The sequence below is a fragment of the Maylandia zebra genome, linkage group LG23 (genome assembly GCF_041146795.1).
Source record: "Maylandia zebra isolate NMK-2024a linkage group LG23, Mzebra_GT3a, whole genome shotgun sequence".
NCBI classification, from domain to species: domain Eukaryota; kingdom Metazoa; phylum Chordata; class Actinopteri; order Cichliformes; family Cichlidae; genus Maylandia; species Maylandia zebra.
In genome coordinates this window covers 19,271,807-19,299,671 of record NC_135188.1, presented here as the reverse complement: position 1 = coordinate 19,299,671, position 27,865 = coordinate 19,271,807, and the positions used below count along the sequence as shown (strand labels likewise).

The window sequence follows — 27,865 nt, the reverse complement described above, 5'->3', positions numbered from 1 at the left end:
AATGATTAGTATGTAAGTACAGTGGTGTGAACCGGTGATTGGAGAACTGTCAATCACTCAATGCTCCTGGGCACCGTTGCAACTTTTGTATATGAGCCCCTCCGACTAATTGCAACCTTATCTTAGCAGAAAAAGAAGCACCCGTAACGCATTTTCGCTGTGAGCAGGGTTTGAACCTGCGCGGGGAACACCCCATTGGATTTCAAATCCAACGCCTTAACCTCTCGGCCATCACAGCTCCTCCACTTCACCTGCACCTTTTGGCCTGTGGTGAGAGATGCCTGCTCCCTGCTCCAACAGCGCTGGTTCTTTTGGAGATCATCACATGCCAGAACACTCCCTAGTCAGAAGTCACTTCTCTGGTAAATACCATTAACAGTCGTTGAAGAGACCATTGTGTGTGAAGTGTAAGGTCGTTTAGTCAGGTAAGATTTCATTCAAGGCTGACAGCACTGGTCTCCTACCCCCATGAATAGCATTTTGGTGCAGACGGCACAAGGAGCCTCTCCAGAGCAGCTTGTGTTTGAGACAGGAGATCATCACGTACAAAAGCACTCCCTTCTGAGCAATCACTTTTTAGGTGTGTGTGAGAGGAAGGTCTTTTATTTTTAGACACTGTCCAAGGACTTTGTCTTTCTCTGACAAGCATCAGTAACAAATATGCATTGTTAAGAATTTGTCTAGCTGGCTTGCAAAGCTCATCAGAGCGTGAGCACTGAATGACAGACACTATATTAGGCCTTTGATTGACTACTGCAAGCGCACTTCAAACCTCGATTTGTATTCTTTTCTCAAAGAGGAGAACCTTTCAAGTATAAAGAGAGATTCTACGTGTGCATGTTGACATGCATGGTCTGAAATGACATGCGTCTTTGGCACAACCTCTTTGCATTCACAAGTTGAACAACCTCCAGTTGCAGAAAAATTGCTTGTGTGGAAAGATGGTCTGGCTTCTCAGAGATTTTCAGAAGTTTTGAGCAGAGGGCCAGGTTTGTGGGACCTTGTGGCGCAATGGTAGCGCATCTGACTCCAGATCAGAAGGTTGCGTGTTCAAATCACGTCAAGGTCAGCCGAGAGTGAGGGGACTGCAGCCTGTGATTCCCTTCCAATATGAGGCTTTTAGTTGCTTGTGGCATACTCGTCCGTCTGTCCAGAAATTCAGGTCCATGACTCATGACGTGTCTCCAGTGAGTTGTTGATGGTGTCAGTGAACACTGTAGACAACTGATCAGCACAGTGCCTCAGGGTGGATGGAGGCACCGAATTTGGCCCAGCTGCTTTGCATGGGTCCTGTGTCTTAGAGAGTCTGTTTACATCCCTTTCAAGTATGGAAAGAGGTGTGAAGGCACATGGAGAAATTTGTGAGCTTTACTGAGTGGTAGAGGTGATGGGGGAGCCGCAAGTGTTGACCGTCTGGGGAGGGGGCCCGGGTAGCTGGACGTTCCATTGTTTTCTGAAAGCACCAGGTGTGAATACATTGGATAGGTGTGAATAGTAGCTGAATTAGAGGGCTTCTGTAAATGGAACTGAATAAAAATGGCAAACAAAACACTCGCATGCTGCAGGTATACAGAGAACCATGCCATGAGATACATGTAAACACATAGTTGAAAGAAGTAAAGACTGCACCAAAGAGAAACTCACAAAATTATTGTAAAGAAAAAAACATTCAAATATCAAGTATAAGTTTTTCATTCCGAGCAAACAAACAGTTTTGAATGATAATGAAATCTAAAAGCAGCTTCAGAGCTGGGCTTGGCATTCTGAAGCAAGCTCATCATATCCAGGATAGTTTTTCACTGTGGACAATGTCACTGTGTCCGCTGTGTTGGATACATTCAGATTTCGTGTCTAATGTCGGTGCTTGTGATTACAGACGGTATTACATCTCTACCGATAAGAACTACCATTGACAATCAGCGGGAAGTATTAAGAGCATCGAAGTGCATCAGCAGAGTGTGTTCGTGTAACAGAACGTCGATTTTAGTTAACTAAAGGTAAAATAAGGTTCATTGAAGAGAGTTCATGGGTTTATTTAGGAAGTAAACATACGCAACACCAAGTGTCAGTGTTTTCACGTCTAAGCGTTTACGTGACTATGCGACTCAGTGGCTCACACAATAAGCTCAGTGATTCGAGTTAGCAGCTAACGAGGAAATGGTTGGCTGACCCTAGCTTAAAATCTGTTGGGCCGCACACGAGACCTGACAAGCAGTCCAAGAAGCTCTGAAGCATTGAACGCCGAGGTGACAAAGATTTATAAAAGTCAGTGTTCAAACGGGTACCGTCCACCTTCAGAATTCCCACAGTTTGTTCATGCAAGATGTTATTGAAGGCCCACTTTTAAGCAGCGCTAGTCTTGTGGTACGTGTGGAGCAGAGTGGCGCAGCGGAAGCGTGCTGGGCCCATAACCCAGAGGTCGATGGATCGAAACCATCCTCTGCTAGGCTCGTCTGTTTTCAGGACGTACTAAACAACTGTGCTCCGAAAGGCTTGCTTACAAGTCTGGGATAGGTTTCCAGGAAGAAGCCATTCACCTTCCAAAAATTGGACAAAACAGACTAAACGCAGAAGTTGCCTAACTAAGAAGCAAATCCTAGTGAATATAACCTGTTTGCCACATCTTCTTCAAAGCCCATTCACTTTGTTACCTCAACAGCGTGACATCACCTGTTTGCAACACAAGAACAACAATGGAGGCTGGGCTTGGCATTCTGAAGCAAGCTCATCATATCCAGGATAGTTTTTCACTGTGGACAATGTCACTGTGTCCGCTGTGTTGGATACATTCAGATTTCGTGTCTAATGTCGGTGCTTGTGATTACAGACGGTATTACATCTCTACCGATAAGAACTACCATTGACAATCAGCGGGAAGTATTAAGAGCATCGAAGTGCATCAGCAGAGTGTGTTCGTGTAACAGAACGTCGATTTTAGTTAACTAAAGGTAAAATAAGGTTCATTGAAGAGAGTTCATGGGTTTATTTAGGAAGTAAACATACGCAACACCAAGTGTCAGTGTTTTCACGTCTAAGCGTTTACGTGACTATGCGACTCAGTGGCTCACACAATAAGCTCAGTGATTCGAGTTAGCAGCTAACGAGGAAATGGTTGGCTGACCCTAGCTTAAAATCTGTTGGGCCGCACACGAGACCTGACAAGCAGTCCAAGAAGCTCTGAAGCATTGAACGCCGAGGTGACAAAGATTTATAAAAGTCAGTGTTCAAACGGGTACCGTCCACCTTCAGAATTCCCACAGTTTGTTCATGCAAGATGTTATTGAAGGCCCACTTTTAAGCAGCGCTAGTCTTGTGGTACGTGTGGAGCAGAGTGGCGCAGCGGAAGCGTGCTGGGCCCATAACCCAGAGGTCGATGGATCGAAACCATCCTCTGCTAGGCTCGTCTGTTTTCAGGACGTACTAAACAACTGTGCTCCGAAAGGCTTGCTTACAAGTCTGGGATAGGTTTCCAGGAAGAAGCCATTCACCTTCCAAAAATTGGACAAAACAGACTAAACCCAGAAGTTGCCTAACTAAGAAGCAAATCCTAGTGAATATAACCTGTTTGCCACATCTTCTTCAAAGCCCATTCACTTTGTTACCTCAACAGCGTGACATCACCTGTTTGCAACACAAGAACAACAATGGAGGCTGGGCTTGGCATTCTGAAGCAAGCTCATCATATCCAGGATAGTTTTTCACTGTGGACAATGTCACTGTGTCCGCTGTGTTGGATACATTCAGATTTCGTGTCTAATGTCGGTGCTTGTGATTACAGACGGTATTACATCTCTACCGATAAGAACTACCATTGACAATCAGCGGGAAGTATTAAGAGCATCGAAGTGCATCAGCAGAGTGTGTTCGTGTAACAGAACGTCGATTTTAGTTAACTAAAGGTAAAATAAGGTTCATTGAAGAGAGTTCATGGGTTTATTTAGGAAGTAAACATACGCAACACCAAGTGTCAGTGTTTTCACGTCTAAGCGTTTACGTGACTATGCGACTCAGTGGCTCACACAATAAGCTCAGTGATTCGAGTTAGCAGCTAACGAGGAAATGGTTGGCTGACCCTAGCTTAAAATCTGTTGGGCCGCACACGAGACCTGACAAGCAGTCCAAGAAGCTCTGAAGCATTGAACGCCGAGGTGACAAAGATTTATAAAAGTCAGTGTTCAAACGGGTACCGTCCACCTTCAGAATTCCCACAGTTTGTTCATGCAAGATGTTATTGAAGGCCCACTTTTAAGCAGCGCTAGTCTTGTGGTACGTGTGGAGCAGAGTGGCGCAGCGGAAGCGTGCTGGGCCCATAACCCAGAGGTCGATGGATCGAAACCATCCTCTGCTAGGCTCGTCTGTTTTCAGGACGTACTAAACAACTGTGCTCCGAAAGGCTTGCTTACAAGTCTGGGATAGGTTTCCAGGAAGAAGCCATTCACCTTCCAAAAATTGGACAAAACAGACTAAACCCAGAAGTTGCCTAACTAAGAAGCAAATCCTAGTGAATATAACCTGTTTGCCACATCTTCTTCAAAGCCCATTCACTTTGTTACCTCAACAGCGTGACATCACCTGTTTGCAACACAAGAACAACAATGGAGGCTGGGCTTGGCATTCTGAAGCAAGCTCATCATATCCAGGATAGTTTTTCACTGTGGACAATGTCACTGTGTCCGCTGTGTTGGATACATTCAGATTTCGTGTCTAATGTCGGTGCTTGTGATTACAGACGGTATTACATCTCTACCGATAAGAACTACCATTGACAATCAGCGGGAAGTATTAAGAGCATCGAAGTGCATCAGCAGAGTGTGTTCGTGTAACAGAACGTCGATTTTAGTTAACTAAAGGTAAAATAAGGTTCATTGAAGAGAGTTCATGGGTTTATTTAGGAAGTAAACATACGCAACACCAAGTGTCAGTGTTTTCACGTCTAAGCGTTTACGTGACTATGCGACTCAGTGGCTCACACAATAAGCTCAGTGATTCGAGTTAGCAGCTAACGAGGAAATGGTTGGCTGACCCTAGCTTAAAATCTGTTGGGCCGCACACGAGACCTGACAAGCAGTCCAAGAAGCTCTGAAGCATTGAACGCCGAGGTGACAAAGATTTATAAAAGTCAGTGTTCAAACGGGTACCGTCCACCTTCAGAATTCCCACAGTTTGTTCATGCAAGATGTTATTGAAGGCCCACTTTTAAGCAGCGCTAGTCTTGTGGTACGTGTGGAGCAGAGTGGCGCAGCGGAAGCGTGCTGGGCCCATAACCCAGAGGTCGATGGATCGAAACCATCCTCTGCTAGGCTCGTCTGTTTTCAGGACGTACTAAACAACTGTGCTCCGAAAGGCTTGCTTACAAGTCTGGGATAGGTTTCTAGGAAGAAGCCATTCACCTTCCAAAAATTGGACAAAACAGACTAAACCCAGAAGTTGCCTAACTAAGAAGCAAATCCTAGTGAATATAACCTGTTTGCCACATCTTCTTCAAAGCCCATTCACTTTGTTACCTCAACAGCGTGACATCACCTGTTTGCAACACAAGAACAACAATGGAGGCAACGGTGTACCTGCTGCTAAAGTGACGGTAAACGGTTGGACCACTGTGTTGCTTTGGGTGTACCCAAATGGCTGGCTGTGTTTGCCGGGAGACCAGTGACCAGGTACTGCCGCCTAACTGAAAACCAAACGTAGCCAGAAAGGATTAAGATTTGTCATTCTAGCCTTTCTATAGCAGTGATAACAAGTAGCCCCCTGCAACAATTTTGATGTCTTGTGTGGAAAGAAGATGGATTGGCTTTGCAGAGATTTTCAGAAGTTTTGGGCAGAGGGGCAGGTTTGTGGGACCTTGTGGGGCAATGGTAGCGCATCTGACTCCAGATCAGAAGCTTGCGTGTTCAAATCACATCAAGGTCAACCAAGAGTGACAGGACTGCAGCCTGTTTGAATTAATATGTGACTCAAAGTCTGTGCACATGCCACTGATCGACATCTCCCACCGTTTTTGTTTATAAAGCCTGGAGAGAAGAAGAGGGACTCTCCTTGGAGACAAGCACATTTTGTACATGAATGATTAGTATGTAAGTACAGTGGTGTGAACCGGTGATTGGAGAACTGTCAATCACTCAATGCTCCTGGGCACCGTTGCAACTTTTGTATATGAGCCCCTCCGACTAATTGCAACCTTATCTTAGCAGAAAAAGAAGCACCCGTAACGCATTTTCGCTGTGAGCAGGGTTTGAACTTGCGCGGGGAACCCCCCATTGGATTTCAAATCCAACGCCTTAACCTCTCGGCCATCACAGCTCCTCCACTTCACCTGCACCTTTTGGCCTGTGGTGAGAGATGCCTGCTCCCTGCTCCAACAGCGCTGGTTCTTTTGGAGATCATCACATGCCAGAACACTCCCTAGTCAGAAGTCACTTCTCTGGTAAATACCATTAACAGTCGTTGAAGAGACCATTGTGTGTGAAGTGTAAGGTCGTTTAGTCAGGTAAGATTTCATTCAAGGCTGACAGCACTGGTCTCCTACCCCCATGAATAGCATTTTGGTGCAGACGGCACAAGGAGCCTCTCCAGAGCAGCTTGTGTTTGAGACAGGAGATCATCACGTACAAAAGCACTCCCTTCTGAGCAATCACTTTTTAGGTGTGTGTGAGAGGAAGGTCTTTTATTTTTAGACACTGTCCAAGGACTTTGTCTTTCTCTGACAAGCATCAGTAACAAATATGCATTGTTAAGAATTTGTCTAGCTGGCTTGCAAAGCTCATCAGAGCGTGAGCACTGAATGACAGACACTATATTAGGCCTTTGATTGACTACTGCAAGCGCACTTCAAACCTCGATTTGTATTCTTTTCTCAAAGAGGAGAACCTTTCAAGTATAAAGAGAGATTCTACGTGTGCATGTTGACATGCATGGTCTGAAATGACATGCGTCTTTGGCACAACCTCTTTGCATTCACAAGTTGAACAACCTCCAGTTGCAGAAAAATTGCTTGTGTGGAAAGATGGTCTGGCTTCTCAGAGATTTTCAGAAGTTTTGAGCAGAGGGGCAGGTTTGTGGGACCTTGTGGCGCAATGGTAGCGCATCTGACTCCAGATCAGAAGGTTGCGTGTTCAAATCACGTCAAGGTCAGCCGAGAGTGAGGGGACTGCAGCCTGTGATTCCCTTCCAATATGAGGCTTTTAGTTGCTTGTGGCATACTCGTCCGTCTGTCCAGAAATTCAGGTCCATGACTCATGACGTGTCTCCAGTGAGTTGTTGATGGTGTCAGTGAACACTGTAGACAACTGATCAGCACAGTGCCTCAGGGTGGATGGAGGCACCGAATTTGGCCCAGCTGCTTTGCATGGGTCCTGTGTCTTAGAGAGTCTGTTTACATCCCTTTCAAGTATGGAAAGAGGTGTGAAGGCACATGGAGAAATTTGTGAGCTTTACTGAGTGGTAGAGGTGATGGGGGAGCCGCAAGTGTTGACCGTCTGGGGAGGGGGCCCGGGTAGCTGGACGTTCCATTGTTTTCTGAAAGCACCAGGTGTGAATACATTGGATAGGTGTGAATAGTAGCTGAATTAGAGGGCTTCTGTAAATGGAACTGAATAAAAATGGCAAACAAAACACTCGCATGCTGCAGGTATACAGAGAACCATGCCATGAGATACATGTAAACACATAGTTGAAAGAAGTAAAGACTGCACCAAAGAGAAACTCACAAAATTATTGTAAAGAAAAAAACATTCAAATATCAAGTATAAGTTTTTCATTCCGAGCAAACAAACAGTTTTGAATGATAATGAAATCTAAAAGCAGCTTCAGAGCTGGGCTTGGCATTCTGAAGCAAGCTCATCATATCCAGGATAGTTTTTCACTGTGGACAATGTCACTGTGTCCGCTGTGTTGGATACATTCAGATTTCGTGTCTAATGTCGGTGCTTGTGATTACAGACGGTATTACATCTCTACCGATAAGAACTACCATTGACAATCAGCGGGAAGTATTAAGAGCATCGAAGTGCATCAGCAGAGTGTGTTCGTGTAACAGAACGTCGATTTTAGTTAACTAAAGGTAAAATAAGGTTCATTGAAGAGAGTTCATGGGTTTATTTAGGAAGTAAACATACGCAACACCAAGTGTCAGTGTTTTCACGTCTAAGCGTTTACGTGACTATGCGACTCAGTGGCTCACACAATAAGCTCAGTGATTCGAGTTAGCAGCTAACGAGGAAATGGTTGGCTGACCCTAGCTTAAAATCTGTTGGGCCGCACACGAGACCTGACAAGCAGTCCAAGAAGCTCTGAAGCATTGAACGCCGAGGTGACAAAGATTTATAAAAGTCAGTGTTCAAACGGGTACCGTCCACCTTCAGAATTCCCACAGTTTGTTCATGCAAGATGTTATTGAAGGCCCACTTTTAAGCAGCGCTAGTCTTGTGGTACGTGTGGAGCAGAGTGGCGCAGCGGAAGCGTGCTGGGCCCATAACCCAGAGGTCGATGGATCGAAACCATCCTCTGCTAGGCTCGTCTGTTTTCAGGACGTACTAAACAACTGTGCTCCGAAAGGCTTGCTTACAAGTCTGGGATAGGTTTCCAGGAAGAAGCCATTCACCTTCCAAAAATTGGACAAAACAGACTAAACCCAGAAGTTGCCTAACTAAGAAGCAAATCCTAGTGAATATAACCTGTTTGCCACATCTTCTTCAAAGCCCATTCACTTTGTTACCTCAACAGCGTGACATCACCTGTTTGCAACACAAGAACAACAATGGAGGCTGGGCTTGGCATTCTGAAGCAAGCTCATCATATCCAGGATAGTTTTTCACTGTGGACAATGTCACTGTGTCCGCTGTGTTGGATACATTCAGATTTCGTGTCTAATGTCGGTGCTTGTGATTACAGACGGTATTACATCTCTACCGATAAGAACTACCATTGACAATCAGCGGGAAGTATTAAGAGCATCGAAGTGCATCAGCAGAGTGTGTTCGTGTAACAGAACGTCGATTTTAGTTAACTAAAGGTAAAATAAGGTTCATTGAAGAGAGTTCATGGGTTTATTTAGGAAGTAAACATACGCAACACCAAGTGTCAGTGTTTTCACGTCTAAGCGTTTACGTGACTATGCGACTCAGTGGCTCACACAATAAGCTCAGTGATTCGAGTTAGCAGCTAACGAGGAAATGGTTGGCTGACCCTAGCTTAAAATCTGTTGGGCCGCACACGAGACCTGACAAGCAGTCCAAGAAGCTCTGAAGCATTGAACGCCGAGGTGACAAAGATTTATAAAAGTCAGTGTTCAAACGGGTACCGTCCACCTTCAGAATTCCCACAGTTTGTTCATGCAAGATGTTATTGAAGGCCCACTTTTAAGCAGCGCTAGTCTTGTGGTACGTGTGGAGCAGAGTGGCGCAGCGGAAGCGTGCTGGGCCCATAACCCAGAGGTCGATGGATCGAAACCATCCTCTGCTAGGCTCGTCTGTTTTCAGGACGTACTAAACAACTGTGCTCCGAAAGGCTTGCTTACAAGTCTGGGATAGGTTTCTAGGAAGAAGCCATTCACCTTCCAAAAATTGGACAAAACAGACTAAACCCAGAAGTTGCCTAACTAAGAAGCAAATCCTAGTGAATATAACCTGTTTGCCACATCTTCTTCAAAGCCCATTCACTTTGTTACCTCAACAGCGTGACATCACCTGTTTGCAACACAAGAACAACAATGGAGGCAACGGTGTACCTGCTGCTAAAGTGACGGTAAACGGTTGGACCACTGTGTTGCTTTGGGTGTACCCAAATGGCTGGCTGTGTTTGCCGGGAGACCAGTGACCAGGTACTGCCGCCTAACTGAAAACCAAACGTAGCCAGAAAGGATTAAGATTTGTCATTCTAGCCTTTCTATAGCAGTGATAACAAGTAGCCCCCTGCAACAATTTTGATGTCTTGTGTGGAAAGAAGATGGATTGGCTTTGCAGAGATTTTCAGAAGTTTTGGGCAGAGGGGCAGGTTTGTGGGACCTTGTGGGGCAATGGTAGCGCATCTGACTCCAGATCAGAAGCTTGCGTGTTCAAATCACATCAAGGTCAACCAAGAGTGACAGGACTGCAGCCTGTTTGAATTAATATGTGACTCAAAGTCTGTGCACATGCCACTGATCGACATCTCCCACCGTTTTTGTTTATAAAGCCTGGAGAGAAGAAGAGGGACTCTCCTTGGAGACAAGCACATTTTGTACATGAATGATTAGTATGTAAGTACAGTGGTGTGAACCGGTGATTGGAGAACTGTCAATCACTCAATGCTCCTGGGCACCGTTGCAACTTTTGTATATGAGCCCCTCCGACTAATTGCAACCTTATCTTAGCAGAAAAAGAAGCACCCGTAACGCATTTTCGCTGTGAGCAGGGTTTGAACCTGCGCGGGGAACACCCCATTGGATTTCAAATCCAACGCCTTAACCTCTCGGCCATCACAGCTCCTCCACTTCACCTGCACCTTTTGGCCTGTGGTGAGAGATGCCTGCTCCCTGCTCCAACAGCGCTGGTTCTTTTGGAGATCATCACATGCCAGAACACTCCCTAGTCAGAAGTCACTTCTCTGGTAAATACCATTAACAGTCGTTGAAGAGACCATTGTGTGTGAAGTGTAAGGTCGTTTAGTCAGGTAAGATTTCATTCAAGGCTGACAGCACTGGTCTCCTACCCCCATGAATAGCATTTTGGTGCAGACGGCACAAGGAGCCTCTCCAGAGCAGCTTGTGTTTGAGACAGGAGATCATCACGTACAAAAGCACTCCCTTCTGAGCAATCACTTTTTAGGTGTGTGTGAGAGGAAGGTCTTTTATTTTTAGACACTGTCCAAGGACTTTGTCTTTCTCTGACAAGCATCAGTAACAAATATGCATTGTTAAGAATTTGTCTAGCTGGCTTGCAAAGCTCATCAGAGCGTGAGCACTGAATGACAGACACTATATTAGGCCTTTGATTGACTACTGCAAGCGCACTTCAAACCTCGATTTGTATTCTTTTCTCAAAGAGGAGAACCTTTCAAGTATAAAGAGAGATTCTACGTGTGCATGTTGACATGCATGGTCTGAAATGACATGCGTCTTTGGCACAACCTCTTTGCATTCACAAGTTGAACAACCTCCAGTTGCAGAAAAATTGCTTGTGTGGAAAGATGGTCTGGCTTCTCAGAGATTTTCAGAAGTTTTGAGCAGAGGGCCAGGTTTGTGGGACCTTGTGGCGCAATGGTAGCGCATCTGACTCCAGATCAGAAGGTTGCGTGTTCAAATCACGTCAAGGTCAGCCGAGAGTGAGGGGACTGCAGCCTGTGATTCCCTTCCAATATGAGGCTTTTAGTTGCTTGTGGCATACTCGTCCGTCTGTCCAGAAATTCAGGTCCATGACTCATGACGTGTCTCCAGTGAGTTGTTGATGGTGTCAGTGAACACTGTAGACAACTGATCAGCACAGTGCCTCAGGGTGGATGGAGGCACCGAATTTGGCCCAGCTGCTTTGCATGGGTCCTGTGTCTTAGAGAGTCTGTTTACATCCCTTTCAAGTATGGAAAGAGGTGTGAAGGCACATGGAGAAATTTGTGAGCTTTACTGAGTGGTAGAGGTGATGGGGGAGCCGCAAGTGTTGACCGTCTGGGGAGGGGGCCCGGGTAGCTGGACGTTCCATTGTTTTCTGAAAGCACCAGGTGTGAATACATTGGATAGGTGTGAATAGTAGCTGAATTAGAGGGCTTCTGTAAATGGAACTGAATAAAAATGGCAAACAAAACACTCGCATGCTGCAGGTATACAGAGAACCATGCCATGAGATACATGTAAACACATAGTTGAAAGAAGTAAAGACTGCACCAAAGAGAAACTCACAAAATTATTGTAAAGAAAAAAACATTCAAATATCAAGTATAAGTTTTTCATTCCGAGCAAACAAACAGTTTTGAATGATAATGAAATCTAAAAGCAGCTTCAGAGTCAGTGTTCAAACGGGTACCGTCCACCTTCAGAATTCCCACAGTTTGTTCATGCAAGATGTTATTGAAGGCCCACTTTTAAGCAGCGCTAGTCTTGTGGTACGTGTGGAGCAGAGTGGCGCAGCGGAAGCGTGCTGGGCCCATAACCCAGAGGTCGATGGATCGAAACCATCCTCTGCTAGGCTCGTCTGTTTTCAGGACGTACTAAACAACTGTGCTCCGAAAGGCTTGCTTACAAGTCTGGGATAGGTTTCCAGGAAGAAGCCATTCACCTTCCAAAAATTGGACAAAACAGACTAAACCCAGAAGTTGCCTAACTAAGAAGCAAATCCTAGTGAATATAACCTGTTTGCCACATCTTCTTCAAAGCCCATTCACTTTGTTACCTCAACAGCGTGACATCACCTGTTTGCAACACAAGAACAACAATGGAGGCTGGGCTTGGCATTCTGAAGCAAGCTCATCATATCCAGGATAGTTTTTCACTGTGGACAATGTCACTGTGTCCGCTGTGTTAGATACATTCAGATTTCGTGTCTAATGTCGGTGCTTGTGATTACAGACGGTATTACATCTCTACCGATAAGAACTACCATTGACAATCAGCGGGAAGTATTAAGAGCATCGAAGTGCATCAGCAGAGTGTGTTCGTGTAACAGAACGTCGATTTTAGTTAACTAAAGGTAAAATAAGGTTCATTGAAGAGAGTTCATGGGTTTATTTAGGAAGTAAACATACGCAACACCAAGTGTCAGTGTTTTCACGTCTAAGCGTTTACGTGACTATGCGACTCAGTGGCTCACACAATAAGCTCAGTGATTCGAGTTAGCAGCTAACGAGGAAATGGTTGGCTGACCCTAGCTTAAAATCTGTTGGGCCGCACACGAGACCTGACAAGCAGTCCAAGAAGCTCTGAAGCATTGAACGCCGAGGTGACAAAGATTTATAAAAGTCAGTGTTCAAACGGGTACCGTCCACCTTCAGAATTCCCACAGTTTGTTCATGCAAGATGTTATTGAAGGCCCACTTTTAAGCAGCGCTAGTCTTGTGGTACGTGTGGAGCAGAGTGGCGCAGCGGAAGCGTGCTGGGCCCATAACCCAGAGGTCGATGGATCGAAACCATCCTCTGCTAGGCTCGTCTGTTTTCAGGACGTACTAAACAACTGTGCTCCGAAAGGCTTGCTTACAAGTCTGGGATAGGTTTCCAGGAAGAAGCCATTCACCTTCCAAAAATTGGACAAAACAGACTAAACCCAGAAGTTGCCTAACTAAGAAGCAAATCCTAGTGAATATAACCTGTTTGCCACATCTTCTTCAAAGCCCATTCACTTTGTTACCTCAACAGCGTGACATCACCTGTTTGCAACACAAGAACAACAATGGAGGCTGGGCTTGGCATTCTGAAGCAAGCTCATCATATCCAGGATAGTTTTTCACTGTGGACAATGTCACTGTGTCCGCTGTGTTGGATACATTCAGATTTCGTGTCTAATGTCGGTGCTTGTGATTACAGACGGTATTACATCTCTACCGATAAGAACTACCATTGACAATCAGCGGGAAGTATTAAGAGCATCGAAGTGCATCAGCAGAGTGTGTTCGTGTAACAGAACGTCGATTTTAGTTAACTAAAGGTAAAATAAGGTTCATTGAAGAGAGTTCATGGGTTTATTTAGGAAGTAAACATACGCAACACCAAGTGTCAGTGTTTTCACGTCTAAGCGTTTACGTGACTATGCGACTCAGTGGCTCACACAATAAGCTCAGTGATTCGAGTTAGCAGCTAACGAGGAAATGGTTGGCTGACCCTAGCTTAAAATCTGTTGGGCCGCACACGAGACCTGACAAGCAGTCCAAGAAGCTCTGAAGCATTGAACGCCGAGGTGACAAAGATTTATAAAAGTCAGTGTTCAAACGGGTACCGTCCACCTTCAGAATTCCCACAGTTTGTTCATGCAAGATGTTATTGAAGGCCCACTTTTAAGCAGCGCTAGTCGTGTGGTACGTGTGGAGCAGAGTGGCGCAGCGGAAGCGTGCTAGGCCCATAACCCAGAGGTCGATGGATCGAAACCATCCTCTGCTAGGCTCGTCTGTTTTCAGGACGTACTAAACAACTGTGCTCCGAAAGGCTTGCTTACAAGTCTGGGATAGGTTTCCAGGAAGAAGCCATTCACCTTCCAAAAATTGGACAAAACAGACTAAACCCAGAAGTTGCCTAACTAAGAAGCAAATCCTAGTGAATATAACCTGTTTGCCACATCTTCTTCAAAGCCCATTCACTTTGTTACCTCAACAGCGTGACATCACCTGTTTGCAACACAAGAACAACAATGGAGGCAACGGTGTACCTGCTGCTAAAGTGACGGTAAACGGTTGGACCACTGTGTTGCTTTGGGTGTACCCAAATGGCTGGCTGTGTTTGCCGGGAGACCAGTGACCAGGTACTGCCGCCTAACTGAAAACCAAACGTAGCCAGAAAGGATTAAGATTTGTCATTCTAGCCTTTCTATAGCAGTGATAACAAGTAGCCCCCTGCAACAATTTTGATGTCTTGTGTGGAAAGAAGATGGATTGGCTTTGCAGAGATTTTCAGAAGTTTTGGGCAGAGGGGCAGGTTTGTGGGACCTTGTGGGGCAATGGTAGCGCATCTGACTCCAGATCAGAAGCTTGCGTGTTCAAATCACATCAAGGTCAACCAAGAGTGACAGGACTGCAGCCTGTTTGAATTAATATGTGACTCAAAGTCTGTGCACATGCCACTGATCGACATCTCCCACCGTTTTTGTTTATAAAGCCTGGAGAGAAGAAGAGGGACTCTCCTTGGAGACAAGCACATTTTGTACATGAATGATTAGTATGTAAGTACAGTGGTGTGAACCGGTGATTGGAGAACTGTCAATCACTCAATGCTCCTGGGCACCGTTGCAACTTTTGTATATGAGCCCCTCCGACTAATTGCAACCTTATCTTAGCAGAAAAAGAAGCACCCGTAACGCATTTTCGCTGTGAGCAGGGTTTGAACCTGCGCGGGGAACACCCCATTGGATTTCAAATCCAACGCCTTAACCTCTCGGCCATCACAGCTCCTCCACTTCACCTGCACCTTTTGGCCTGTGGTGAGAGATGCCTGCTCCCTGCTCCAACAGCGCTGGTTCTTTTGGAGATCATCACATGCCAGAACACTCCCTAGTCAGAAGTCACTTCTCTGGTAAATACCATTAACAGTCGTTGAAGAGACCATTGTGTGTGAAGTGTAAGGTCGTTTAGTCAGGTAAGATTTCATTCAAGGCTGACAGCACTGGTCTCCTACCCCCATGAATAGCATTTTGGTGCAGACGGCACAAGGAGCCTCTCCAGAGCAGCTTGTGTTTGAGACAGGAGATCATCACGTACAAAAGCACTCCCTTCTGAGCAATCACTTTTTAGGTGTGTGTGAGAGGAAGGTCTTTTATTTTTAGACACTGTCCAAGGACTTTGTCTTTCTCTGACAAGCATCAGTAACAAATATGCATTGTTAAGAATTTGTCTAGCTGGCTTGCAAAGCTCATCAGAGCGTGAGCACTGAATGACAGACACTATATTAGGCCTTTGATTGACTACTGCAAGCGCACTTCAAACCTCGATTTGTATTCTTTTCTCAAAGAGGAGAACCTTTCAAGTATAAAGAGAGATTCTACGTGTGCATGTTGACATGCATGGTCTGAAATGACATGCGTCTTTGGCACAACCTCTTTGCATTCACAAGTTGAACAACCTCCAGTTGCAGAAAAATTGCTTGTGTGGAAAGATGGTCTGGCTTCTCAGAGATTTTCAGAAGTTTTGAGCAGAGGGGCAGGTTTGTGGGACCTTGTGGCGCAATGGTAGCGCATCTGACTCCAGATCAGAAGGTTGCGTGTTCAAATCACGTCAAGGTCAGCCGAGAGTGAGGGGACTGCAGCCTGTGATTCCCTTCCAATATGAGGCTTTTAGTTGCTTGTGGCATACTCGTCCGTCTGTCTAGAAATTCAGGTCCATGACTCATGACGTGTCTCCAGTGAGTTGTTGATGGTGTCAGTGAACACTGTAGACAACTGATCAGCACAGTGCCTCAGGGTGGATGGAGGCACCGAATTTGGCCCAGCTGCTTTGCATGGGTCCTGTGTCTTAGAGAGTCTGTTTACATCCCTTTCAAGTATGGAAAGAGGTGTGAAGGCACATGGAGAAATTTGTGAGCTTTACTGAGTGGTAGAGGTGATGGGGGAGCCGCAAGTGTTGACCGTCTGGGGAGGGGGCCCGGGTAGCTGGACGTTCCATTGTTTTCTGAAAGCACCAGGTGTGAATACATTGGATAGGTGTGAATAGTAGCTGAATTAGAGGGCTTCTGTAAATGGAACTGAATAAAAATGGCAAACAAAACACTCGCATGCTGCAGGTATACAGAGAACCATGCCATGAGATACATGTAAACACATAGTTGAAAGAAGTAAAGACTGCACCAAAGAGAAACTCACAAAATTATTGTAAAGAAAAAAACATTCAAATATCAAGTATAAGTTTTTCATTCCGAGCAAACAAACAGTTTTGAATGATAATGAAATCTAAAAGCAGCTTCAGAGTCAGTGTTCAAACGGGTACCGTCCACCTTCAGAATTCCCACAGTTTGTTCATGCAAGATGTTATTGAAGGCCCACTTTTAAGCAGCGCTAGTCTTGTGGTACGTGTGGAGCAGAGTGGCGCAGCGGAAGCGTGCTGGACCCATAACCCAGAGGTCGATGGATCGAAACCATCCTCTGCTAGGCTCGTCTGTTTTCAGGACGTACTAAACAACTGTGCTCCGAAAGGCTTGCTTACAAGTCTGGGATAGGTTTCCAGGAAGAAGCCATTCACCTTCCAAAAATTGGACAAAACAGACTAAACCCAGAAGTTGCCTAACTAAGAAGCAAATCCTAGTGAATATAACCTGTTTGCCACATCTTCTTCAAAGCCCATTCACTTTGTTACCTCAACAGCGTGACATCACCTGTTTGCAACACAAGAACAACAATGGAGGCAACGGTGTACCTGCTGCTAAAGTGACGGTAAACGGTTGGACCACTGTGTTGCTTTGGGTGTACCCAAATGGCTGGCTGTGTTTGCCGGGAGACCAGTGACCAGGTACTGCCGCCTAACTGAAAACCAAACGTAGCCAGAAAGGATTAAGATTTGTCATTCTAGCCTTTCTATAGCAGTGATAACAAGTAGCCCCCTGCAACAATTTTGATGTCTTGTGTGGAAAGAAGATGGATTGGCTTTGCAGAGATTTTCAGAAGTTTTGGGCAGAGGGGCAGGTTTGTGGGACCTTGTGGGGCAATGGTAGCGCATCTGACTCCAGATCAGAAGCTTGCGTGTTCAAATCACATCAAGGTCAACCAAGAGTGACAGGACTGCAGCCTGTTTGAATTAATATGTGACTCAAAGTCTGTGCACATGCCACTGATCGACATCTCCCACCGTTTTTGTTTATAAAGCCTGGAGAGAAGAAGAGGGACTCTCCTTGGAGACAAGCACATTTTGTACATGAATGATTAGTATGTAAGTACAGTGGTGTGAACCGGTGATTGGAGAACTGTCAATCACTCAATGCTCCTGGGCACCGTTGCAACTTTTGTATATGAGCCCCTCCGACTAATTGCAACCTTATCTTAGCAGAAAAAGAAGCACCCGTAACGCATTTTCGCTGTGAGCAGGGTTTGAACCTGCGCGGGGAACACCCCATTGGATTTCAAATCCAACGCCTTAACCTCTCGGCCATCACAGCTCCTCCACTTCACCTGCACCTTTTGGCCTGTGGTGAGAGATGCCTGCTCCCTGCTCCAACAGCGCTGGTTCTTTTGGAGATCATCACATGCCAGAACACTCCCTAGTCAGAAGTCACTTCTCTGGTAAATACCATTAACAGTCGTTGAAGAGACCATTGTGTGTGAAGTGTAAGGTCGTTTAGTCAGGTAAGATTTCATTCAAGGCTGACAGCACTGGTCTCCTACCCCCATGAATAGCATTTTGGTGCAGACGGCACAAGGAGCCTCTCCAGAGCAGCTTGTGTTTGAGACAGGAGATCATCACGTACAAAAGCACTCCCTTCTGAGCAATCACTTTTTAGGTGTGTGTGAGAGGAAGGTCTTTTATTTTTAGACACTGTCCAAGGACTTTGTCTTTCTCTGACAAGCATCAGTAACAAATATGCATTGTTAAGAATTTGTCTAGCTGGCTTGCAAAGCTCATCAGAGCGTGAGCACTGAATGACAGACACTATATTAGGCCTTTGATTGACTACTGCAAGCGCACTTCAAACCTCGATTTGTATTCTTTTCTCAAAGAGGAGAACCTTTCAAGTATAAAGAGAGATTCTACGTGTGCATGTTGACATGCATGGTCTGAAATGACATGCGTCTTTGGCACAACCTCTTTGCATTCACAAGTTGAACAACCTCCAGTTGCAGAAAAATTGCTTGTGTGGAAAGATGGTCTGGCTTCTCAGAGATTTTCAGAAGTTTTGAGCAGAGGGCCAGGTTTGTGGGACCTTGTGGCGCAATGGTAGCGCATCTGACTCCAGATCAGAAGGTTGCGTGTTCAAATCACGTCAAGGTCAGCCGAGAGTGAGGGGACTGCAGCCTGTGATTCCCTTCCAATAGGAGGTTTTTAGTTGCTTGTGGCATACTCGTCCGTCTGTCCAGAAATTCAGGTCCATGACTCATGACGTGTCTCCAGTGAGTTGTTGATGGTGTCAGTGAACACTGTAGACAACTGATCAGCACAGTTCCTCAGGGTGGATGGAGGCACCGAATTTGGCCCAGCTGCTTTGCATGGGTCCTGTGTCTTAGAGAGTCTGTTTACATCCCTTTCAAGTATGGAAAGAGGTGTGAAGGCACATGGAGAAATTTGTGAGCTTTACTGAGTGGTAGAGGTGATGGGGGAGCCGCAAGTGTTGACCGTCTGGGGAGGGGGCCCGGGTAGCTGGACGTTCCATTGTTTTCTGAAAGCACCAGGTGTGAATACATTGGATAGGTGTGAATAGTAGCTGAATTAGAGGGCTTCTGTAAATGGAACTGAATAAAAATGGCAAACAAAACACTCGCATGCTGCAGGTATACAGAGAGCAATGCCATGTGATACATGTAAACACATAGTTGAAAGAAGTAAAGACTGCACCAAAGAGAAACTCACAAAATTATTGTAAAGAAAAAAACATTCAAATATCAAGTATAAGTTTTTCATTCCGAGCAAACAAACAGTTTTGAATGATAATGAAATCTAAAAGCAGCTTCAGAGCTGGGCTTGGCATTCTGAAGCAAGCTCATCATATCCAGGATAGTTTTTCACTGTGGACAATGTCACTGTGTCCGCTGTGTTGGATACATTCAGATTTCGTGTCTAATGTCGGTGCTTGTGATTACAGACGGTATTACATCTCTACCGATAAGAACTACCATTGACAATCAGCGGAAAGTATTAAGAGCATCGAAGTGCATCAGCAGAGTGTGTTCGTGTAACAGAACGTCGATTTTAGTTAACTAAAGGTAAAATAAGGTTCATTGAAGAGAGTTCATGGGTTTATTTAGGAAGTAAACATACGCAACACCAAGTGTCAGTGTTTTCACGTCTAAGCGTTTACGTGACTATGCGACTCAGTGGCTCACACAATAAGCTCAGTGATTCGAGTTAGCAGCTAACGAGGAAATGGTTGGCTGACCCTAGCTTAAAATCTGTTGGGCCGCACACGAGACCTGACAAGCAGTCCAAGAAGCTCTGAAGCATTGAACGCCGAGGTGACAAAGATTTATAAAAGTCAGTGTTCAAACGGGTACCGTCCACCTTCAGAATTCCCACAGTTTGTTCATGCAAGATGTTATTGAAGGCCCACTTTTAAGCAGCGCTAGTCTTGTGGTACGTGTGGAGCAGAGTGGCGCAGCGGAAGCGTGCTGGGCCCATAACCCAGAGGTCGATGGATCGAAACCATCCTCTGCTAGGCTCGTCTGTTTTCAGGACGTACTAAACAACTGTGCTCCGAAAGGCTTGCTTACAAGTCTGGGATAGGTTTCCAGGAAGAAGCCATTCACCTTCCAAAAATTGGACAAAACAGACTAAACCCAGAAGTTGCCTAACTAAGAAGCAAATCCTAGTGAATATAACCTGTTCGCCACATCTTCTTCAAAGCCCATTCACTTTGTTACCTCAACAGCGTGACATCACCTGTTTGCAACACAAGAACAACAATGGAGGCAACGGTGTACCTGCTGCTAAAGTGACGGTAAACGGTTGGACCACTGTGTTGCTTTGGGTGTACCCAAATGGCTGGCTGTGTTTGCCGGGAGACCAGTGACCAGGTACTGCCGCCTAACTGAAAACCAAACGTAGCCAGAAAGGATTAAGATTTGTCATTCTAGCCTTTCTATAGCAGTGATAACAAGTAGCCCCCTGCAACAATTTTGATGTCTTGTGTGGAAAGAAGATGGATTGGCTTTGCAGAGATTTTCAGAAGTTTTGGGCAGAGGGGCAGGTTTGTGGGACCTTGTGGGGCAATGGTAGCGCATCTGACTCCAGATCAGAAGCTTGCGTGTTCAAATCACATCAAGGTCAACCAAGAGTGACAGGACTGCAGCCTGTTTGAATTAATATGTGACTCAAAGTCTGTGCACATGCCACTGATCGACATCTCCCACCGTTTTTGTTTATAAAGCCTGGAGAGAAGAAGAGGGACTCTCCTTGGAGACAAGCACATTTTGTACATGAATGATTAGTATGTAAGTACAGTGGTGTGAACCGGTGATTGGAGAACTGTCAATCACTCAATGCTCCTGGGCACCGTTGCAACTTTTGTATATGAGCCCCTCCGACTAATTGCAACCTTATCTTAGCAGAAAAAGAAGCACCCGTAACGCATTTTCGCTGTGAGCAGGGTTTGAACCTGCGCGGGGAACCCCCCATTGGATTTCAAATCCAACGCCTTAACCTCTCGGCCATCACAGCTCCTCCACTTCACCTGCACCTTTTGGCCTGTGGTGAGAGATGCCTGCTCCCTGCTCCAACAGCGCTGGTTCTTTTGGAGATCATCACATGCCAGAACACTCCCTAGTCAGAAGTCACTTCTCTGGTAAATACCATTAACAGTCGTTGAAGAGACCATTGTGTGTGAAGTGTAAGGTCGTTTAGTCAGGTAAGATTTCATTCAAGGCTGACAGCACTGGTCTCCTACCCCCATGAATAGCATTTTGGTGCAGACGGCACAAGGAGCCTCTCCAGAGCAGCTTGTGTTTGAGACAGGAGATCATCACGTACAAAAGCACTCCCTTCTGAGCAATCACTTTTTAGGTGTGTGTGAGAGGAAGGTCTTTTATTTTTAGACACTGTCCAAGGACTTTGTCTTTCTCTGACAAGCATCAGTAACAAATATGCATTGTTAAGAATTTGTCTAGCTGGCTTGCAAAGCTCATCAGAGCGTGAGCACTGAATGACAGACACTATATTAGGCCTTTGATTGACTACTGCAAGCGCACTTCAAACCTCGATTTGTATTCTTTTCTCAAAGAGGAGAACCTTTCAAGTATAAAGAGAGATTCTACGTGTGCATGTTGACATGCATGGTCTGAAATGACATGCGTCTTTGGCACAACCTCTTTGCATTCACAAGTTGAACAACCTCCAGTTGCAGAAAAATTGCTTGTGTGGAAAGATGGTCTGGCTTCTCAGAGATTTTCAGAAGTTTTGAGCAGAGGGCCAGGTTTGTGGGACCTTGTGGCGCAATGGTAGCGCATCTGACTCCAGATCAGAAGGTTGCGTGTTCAAATCACGTCAAGGTCAGCCGAGAGTGAGGGGACTGCAGCCTGTGATTCCCTTCCAATAGGAGGTTTTTAGTTGCTTGTGGCATACTCGTCCGTCTGTCCAGAAATTCAGGTCCATGACTCATGACGTGTCTCCAGTGAGTTGTTGATGGTGTCAGTGAACACTGTAGACAACTGATCAGCACAGTGCCTCAGGGTGGATGGAGGCACCGAATTTGGCCCAGCTGCTTTGCATGGGTCCTGTGTCTTAGAGAGTCTGTTTACATCCCTTTCAAGTATGGAAAGAGGTGTGAAGGCACATGGAGAAATTTGTGAGCTTTACTGAGTGGTAGAGGTGATGGGGGAGCCGCAAGTGTTGACCGTCTGGGGAGGGGGCCCGGGTAGCTGGACGTTCCATTGTTTTCTGAAAGCACCAGGTGTGAATACATTGGATAGGTGTGAATAGTAGCTGAATTAGAGGGCTTCTGTAAATGGAACTGAATAAAAATGGCAAACAAAACACCCACATGCTGCAGGTATACAGAGAGCAATGCCATGTGATACATGTAAACACATAGTTGAAAGAAGTAAAGACTGCACCAAAGAGAAACTCACAAAATTATTGTAAAGAAAAAAACATTCAAATATCAAGTATAAGTTTTTCATTCCGAGCAAACAAACAGTTTTGAATGATAATGAAATCTAAAAGCAGCTTCAGAGCTGGGCTTGGCATTCTGAAGCAAGCTCATCATATCCAGGATAGTTTTTCACTGTGGACAATGTCACTGTGTCCGCTGTGTTGGATACATTCAGATTTCGTGTCTAATGTCGGTGCTTGTGATTACAGACGGTATTACATCTCTACCGATAAGAACTACCATTGACAATCAGCGGAAAGTATTAAGAGCATCGAAGTGCATCAGCAGAGTGTGTTCGTGTAACAGAACGTCGATTTTAGTTAACTAAAGGTAAAATAAGGTTCATTGAAGAGAGTTCATGGGTTTATTTAGGAAGTAAACATACGCAACACCAAGTGTCAGTGTTTTCACGTCTAAGCGTTTACGTGACTATGCGACTCAGTGGCTCACACAATAAGCTCAGTGATTCGAGTTAGCAGCTAACGAGGAAATGGTTGGCTGACCCTAGCTTAAAATCTGTTGGGCCGCACACGAGACCTGACAAGCAGTCCAAGAAGCTCTGAAGCATTGAACGCCGAGGTGACAAAGATTTATAAAAGTCAGTGTTCAAACGGGTACCGTCCACCTTCAGAATTCCCACAGTTTGTTCATGCAAGATGTTATTGAAGGCCCACTTTTAAGCAGCGCAAGTCTTGTGGTACGTGTGGAGCAGAGTGGCGCAGCGGAAGCGTGCTGGGCCCATAACCCAGAGGTCGATGGATCGAAACCATCCTCTGCTAGGCTCGTCTGTTTTCAGGACGTACTAAACAACTGTGCTCCGAAAGGCTTGCTTACAAGTCTGGGATAGGTTTCCAGGAAGAAGCCATTCACCTTCCAAAAATTGGACAAAACAGACTAAACCCAGAAGTTGCCTAACTAAGAAGCAAATCCTAGTGAATATAACCTGTTCGCCACATCTTCTTCAAAGCCCATTCACTTTGTTACCTCAACAGCGTGACATCACCTGTTTGCAACACAAGAACAACAATGGAGGCAACGGTGTACCTGCTGCTAAAGTGACGGTAAACGGTTGGACCACTGTGTTGCTTTGGGTGTACCCAAATGGCTGGCTGTGTTTGCCGGGAGACCAGTGACCAGGTACTGCCGCCTAACTGAAAACCAAACGTAGCCAGAAAGGATTAAGATTTGTCATTCTAGCCTTTCTATAGCAGTGATAACAAGTAGCCCCCTGCAACAATTTTGATGTCTTGTGTGGAAAGAAGATGGATTGGCTTTGCAGAGATTTTCAGAAGTTTTGGGCAGAGGGGCAGGTTTGTGGGACCTTGTGGGGCAATGGTAGCGCATCTGACTCCAGATCAGAAGCTTGCGTGTTCAAATCACATCAAGGTCAACCAAGAGTGACAGGACTGCAGCCTGTTTGAATTAATATGTGACTCAAAGTCTGTGCACATGCCACTGATCGACATCTCCCACCGTTTTTGTTTATAAAGCCTGGAGAGAAGAAGAGGGACTCTCCTTGGAGACAAGCACATTTTGTACATGAATGATTAGTATGTAAGTACAGTGGTGTGAACCGGTGATTGGAGAACTGTCAATCACTCAATGCTCCTGGGCACCGTTGCAACTTTTGTATATGAGCCCCTCCGACTAATTGCAACCTTTTCTTAGCAGAATAAGAAGCATCCGTAACGCATTTTCGCTGTGAGCAGAGTTTGAACCTGCGCGGGGAACCCCCATTGGATTTCAAATCCAACGCCTTAACCTCTCGGCCATCACAGCTCCTCCACTTCACCTGCACCTTTTGGCCTGTGGTGAGAGATGCCTGCTCCCTGCTCCAACAGCGCTGGTTCTTTTGGAGATCATCACATGCCAGAACACTCCCTAGTCAGAAGTCACTTCTCTGGTAAATACCATTAACAGTCGTTGAAGAGACCATTGTGTGTGAAGTGTAAGGTCGTTTAGTCAGGTAAGATTTCATTCAAGGCTGACAGCACTGGTCTCCTACCCCCATGAATAGCATTTTGGTGCAGACGGCACAAGGAGCCTCTCCAGAGCAGCTTGTGTTTGAGACAGGAGATCATCACGTACAAAAGCACTCCCTTCTGAGCAATCACTTTTTAGGTGTGTGTGAGAGGAAGGTCTTTTATTTTTAGACACTGTCCAAGGACTTTGTCTTTCTCTGACAAGCATCAGTAACAAATATGCATTGTTAAGAATTTGTCTAGCTGGCTTGCAAAGCTCATCAGAGCGTGAGCACTGAATGACAGACACTATATTAGGCCTTTGATTGACTACTGCAAGCGCACTTCAAACCTCGATTTGTATTCTTTTCTCAAAGAGGAGAACCTTTCAAGTATAAAGAGAGATTCTACGTGTGCATGTTGACATGCATGGTCTGAAATGACATGCGTCTTTGGCACAACCTCTTTGCATTCACAAGTTGAACAACCTCCAGTTGCAGAAAAATTGCTTGTGTGGAAAGATGGTCTGGCTTCTCAGAGATTTTCAGAAGTTTTGAGCAGAGGGGCAGGTTTGTGGGACCTTGTGGCGCAATGGTAGAGCATCTGACTCCAGATCAGAAGGTTGCGTGTTCAAATCACGTCAAGGTCAGCCGAGAGTGAGGGGACTGCAGCCTGTGATTCCCTTCCAATAGGAGGTTTTTAGTTGCTTGTGGCATACTCGTCCGTCTGTCCAGAAATTCAGGTCCATGACTCATGACGTGTCTCCAGTGAGTTGTTGATGGTGTCAGTGAACACTGTAGACAACTGATCAGCACAGTGCCTCAGGGTGGATGGAGGCACCGAATTTGGCCCAGCTGCTTTGCATGGGTCCTGTGTCTTAGAGAGTCTGTTTACATCCCTTTCAAGTATGGAAAGAGGTGTGAAGGCACATGGAGAAATTTGTGAGCTTTACTGAGTGGTAGAGGTGATGGGGGAGCCGCAAGTGTTGACCGTCTGGGGAGGGGGCCCGGGTAGCTGGACGTTCCATTGTTTTCTGAAAGCACCAGGTGTGAATACATTGTATAGGTGTGAATAGTAGCTGAATTAGAGGGCTTCTGTAAATGGAACTGAATAAAAATGGCAAACAAAACACCCACATGCTGCAGGTATACAGAGAGCAATGCCATGTGATACATGTAAACACATAGTTGAAAGAAGTAAAGACTGCACCAAAGAGAAACTCACAAAATTATTGTAAAGAAAAAAACATTCAAATATCAAGTATAAGTTTTTCATTCCGAGCAAACAAACAGTTTTGAATGATAATGAAATCTAAAAGCAGCTTCAGAGCTGGGCTTGGCATTCTGAAGCAAGCTCATCATATCCAGGATAGTTTTTCACTGTGGACAATGTCACTGTGTCCGCTGTGTTGGATACATTCAGATTTCGTGTCTAATGTCGGTGCTTGTGATTAGAGACGGTATTACATCTCTACCGATAAGAACTACCATTGACAATCAGCGGGAAGTATTAAGAGCATCGAAGTGCATCAGCAGAGTGTGTTCGTGTAACAGAACGTCGATTTTAGTTAACTAAAGGTAAAATAAGGTTCATTGAAGAGAGTTCATGGGTTTATTTAGGAAGTAAACATACGCAACACCAAGTGTCAGTGTTTTCACGTCTAAGCGTTTACGTGACTATGCGACTCAGTGGCTCACACAATAAGCTCAGTGATTCGAGTTAGCAGCTAACGAGGAAATGGTTGGCTGACCCTAGCTTGAAATCTGTTGGGCCGCACACGAGACCTGACAAGCAGTCCAAGAAGCTCTGAAGCATTGAACGCCGAGGTGACAAAGATTTATAAAAGTCAGTGTTCAAACGGGTACCGTCCACCTTCAGAATTCCCACAGTTTGTTCATGCAAGATGTTATTGAAGGCCCACTTTTAAGCAGCGCTAGTCTTGTGGTACGTGTGGAGCAGAGTGGCGCAGCGGAAGCGTGCTGGGCCCATAACCCAGAGGTCGATGGATCGAAACCATCCTCTGCTAGGCTCGTCTGTTTTCAGGACGTACTAAACAACTGTTCTCCGAAAGGCTTGCTTACAAGTCTGGGATAGGATTCCAGGAAGAAGCCATTCACCTTCCAAAAATTGGACAAAACAGACTAAACCCAGAAGTTGCCTAACTAAGAAGCAAATCCTAGTGAATATAACCTGTTCGCCACATCTTCTTCAAAGCCCATTCACTTTGTTACCTCAACAGCGTGACATCACCTGTTTGCAACACAAGAACAACAATGGAGGCAACGGTGTACCTGCTGCTAAAGTGACGGTAAACGGTTGGACCACTGTGTTGCTTTGGGTGTACCCAAATGGCTGGCTGTGTTTGCCGGGAGACCAGTGACCAGGTACTGCCGCCTAACTGAAAACCAAACGTAGCCAGAAAGGATTAAGATTTGTCATTCTAGCCTTTCTATAGCAGTGATAACAAGTAGCCCCCTGCAACAATTTTGATGTCTTGTGTGGAAAGAAGATGGATTGGCTTTGCAGAGATTTTCAGAAGTTTTGGGCAGAGGGGCAGGTTTGTGGGACCTTGTGGGGCAATGGTAGCGCATCTGACTCCAGATCAGAAGCTTGCGTGTTCAAATCACATCAAGGTCAACCAAGAGTGACAGGACTGCAGCCTGTTTGAATTAATATGTGACTCAAAGTCTGTGCACATGCCACTGATCGACATCTCCCACCGTTTTTGTTTATAAAGCCTGGAGAGAAGAAGAGGGACTCTCCTTGGAGACAAGCACATTTTGTACATGAATGATTAGTATGTAAGTACAGTGGTGTGAACCGGTGATTGGAGAACTGTCAATCACTCAATGCTCCTGGGCACCGTTGCAACTTTTGTATATGAGCCCCTCCGACTAATTGCAACCTTATCTTAGCAGAAAAAGAAGCACCCGTAACGCATTTTCGCTGTGAGCAGGGTTTGAACCTGCGCGGGGAACACCCCATTGGATTTCAAATCCAACGCCTTAACCTCTCGGCCATCACAGCTCCTCCACTTCACCTGCACCTTTTGGCCTGTGGTGAGAGATGCCTGCTCCCTGCTCCAACAGCGCTGGTTCTTTTGGAGATCATCACATGCCAGAACACTCCCTAGTCAGAAGTCACTTCTCTGGTAAATACCATTAACAGTCGTTGAAGAGACCATTGTGTGTGAAGTGTAAGGTCGTTTAGTCAGGTAAGATTTCATTCAAGGCTGACAGCACTGGTCTCCTACCCCCATGAATAGCATTTTGGTGCAGACGGCACAAGGAGCCTCTCCAGAGCAGCTTGTGTTTGAGACAGGAGATCATCACGTACAAAAGCACTCCCTTCTGAGCAATCACTTTTTAGGTGTGTGTGAGAGGAAGGTCTTTTATTTTTAGACACTGTCCAAGGACTTTGTCTTTCTCTGACAAGCATCAGTAACAAATATGCATTGTTAAGAATTTGTCTAGCTGGCTTGCAAAGCTCATCAGAGCGTGAGCACTGAATGACAGACACT

At 45.5% G+C, this 27,865-nt stretch overlaps 15 non-coding genes across 15 annotated transcripts; 7 read left to right on the top strand and 8 right to left on the bottom strand.

Annotated features, from left to right (window-relative positions):
- Nucleotides 1–155: 155 nt before the first annotated feature.
- Nucleotides 156–238, bottom strand: trnas-uga (transfer RNA serine (anticodon UGA)). The gene has a single exon. It is a non-coding gene; the product is annotated as a tRNA-Ser (tRNA).
- A 759-nt stretch (nucleotides 239–997) lies between these two features.
- Nucleotides 998–1,069, top strand: trnaw-cca (transfer RNA tryptophan (anticodon CCA)). The gene has a single exon. It is a non-coding gene; the product is annotated as a tRNA-Trp (tRNA).
- A 5,148-nt stretch (nucleotides 1,070–6,217) lies between these two features.
- trnas-uga (transfer RNA serine (anticodon UGA)) lies at nucleotides 6,218–6,300 on the bottom strand. The gene has a single exon. It is a non-coding gene; the product is annotated as a tRNA-Ser (tRNA).
- A 759-nt stretch (nucleotides 6,301–7,059) lies between these two features.
- On the top strand, nucleotides 7,060–7,131 carry trnaw-cca (transfer RNA tryptophan (anticodon CCA)). Its single transcript has one exon. It is a non-coding gene; the product is annotated as a tRNA-Trp (tRNA).
- Nucleotides 7,132–10,377: 3,246 nt separating this feature from the next.
- Nucleotides 10,378–10,460, bottom strand: trnas-uga (transfer RNA serine (anticodon UGA)). Its single transcript has one exon. It is a non-coding gene; the product is annotated as a tRNA-Ser (tRNA).
- A 759-nt stretch (nucleotides 10,461–11,219) lies between these two features.
- trnaw-cca (transfer RNA tryptophan (anticodon CCA)) lies at nucleotides 11,220–11,291 on the top strand. The gene has a single exon. It is a non-coding gene; the product is annotated as a tRNA-Trp (tRNA).
- A 3,680-nt stretch (nucleotides 11,292–14,971) lies between these two features.
- trnas-uga (transfer RNA serine (anticodon UGA)) lies at nucleotides 14,972–15,054 on the bottom strand. The gene has a single exon. It is a non-coding gene; the product is annotated as a tRNA-Ser (tRNA).
- A 759-nt stretch (nucleotides 15,055–15,813) lies between these two features.
- Nucleotides 15,814–15,885, top strand: trnaw-cca (transfer RNA tryptophan (anticodon CCA)). Its single transcript has one exon. It is a non-coding gene; the product is annotated as a tRNA-Trp (tRNA).
- Nucleotides 15,886–17,663: 1,778 nt separating this feature from the next.
- trnas-uga (transfer RNA serine (anticodon UGA)) lies at nucleotides 17,664–17,746 on the bottom strand. Its single transcript has one exon. It is a non-coding gene; the product is annotated as a tRNA-Ser (tRNA).
- A 759-nt stretch (nucleotides 17,747–18,505) lies between these two features.
- Nucleotides 18,506–18,577, top strand: trnaw-cca (transfer RNA tryptophan (anticodon CCA)). Its single transcript has one exon. It is a non-coding gene; the product is annotated as a tRNA-Trp (tRNA).
- A 2,295-nt stretch (nucleotides 18,578–20,872) lies between these two features.
- trnas-uga (transfer RNA serine (anticodon UGA)) lies at nucleotides 20,873–20,955 on the bottom strand. The gene has a single exon. It is a non-coding gene; the product is annotated as a tRNA-Ser (tRNA).
- A 759-nt stretch (nucleotides 20,956–21,714) lies between these two features.
- trnaw-cca (transfer RNA tryptophan (anticodon CCA)) lies at nucleotides 21,715–21,786 on the top strand. The gene has a single exon. It is a non-coding gene; the product is annotated as a tRNA-Trp (tRNA).
- Nucleotides 21,787–24,081: 2,295 nt separating this feature from the next.
- trnas-uga (transfer RNA serine (anticodon UGA)) lies at nucleotides 24,082–24,163 on the bottom strand. The gene has a single exon. It is a non-coding gene; the product is annotated as a tRNA-Ser (tRNA).
- A 759-nt stretch (nucleotides 24,164–24,922) lies between these two features.
- trnaw-cca (transfer RNA tryptophan (anticodon CCA)) lies at nucleotides 24,923–24,994 on the top strand. Its single transcript has one exon. It is a non-coding gene; the product is annotated as a tRNA-Trp (tRNA).
- Nucleotides 24,995–27,289: 2,295 nt separating this feature from the next.
- Nucleotides 27,290–27,372, bottom strand: trnas-uga (transfer RNA serine (anticodon UGA)). The gene has a single exon. It is a non-coding gene; the product is annotated as a tRNA-Ser (tRNA).
- Between the last annotated feature and the right edge of the window lie 493 nt (nucleotides 27,373–27,865).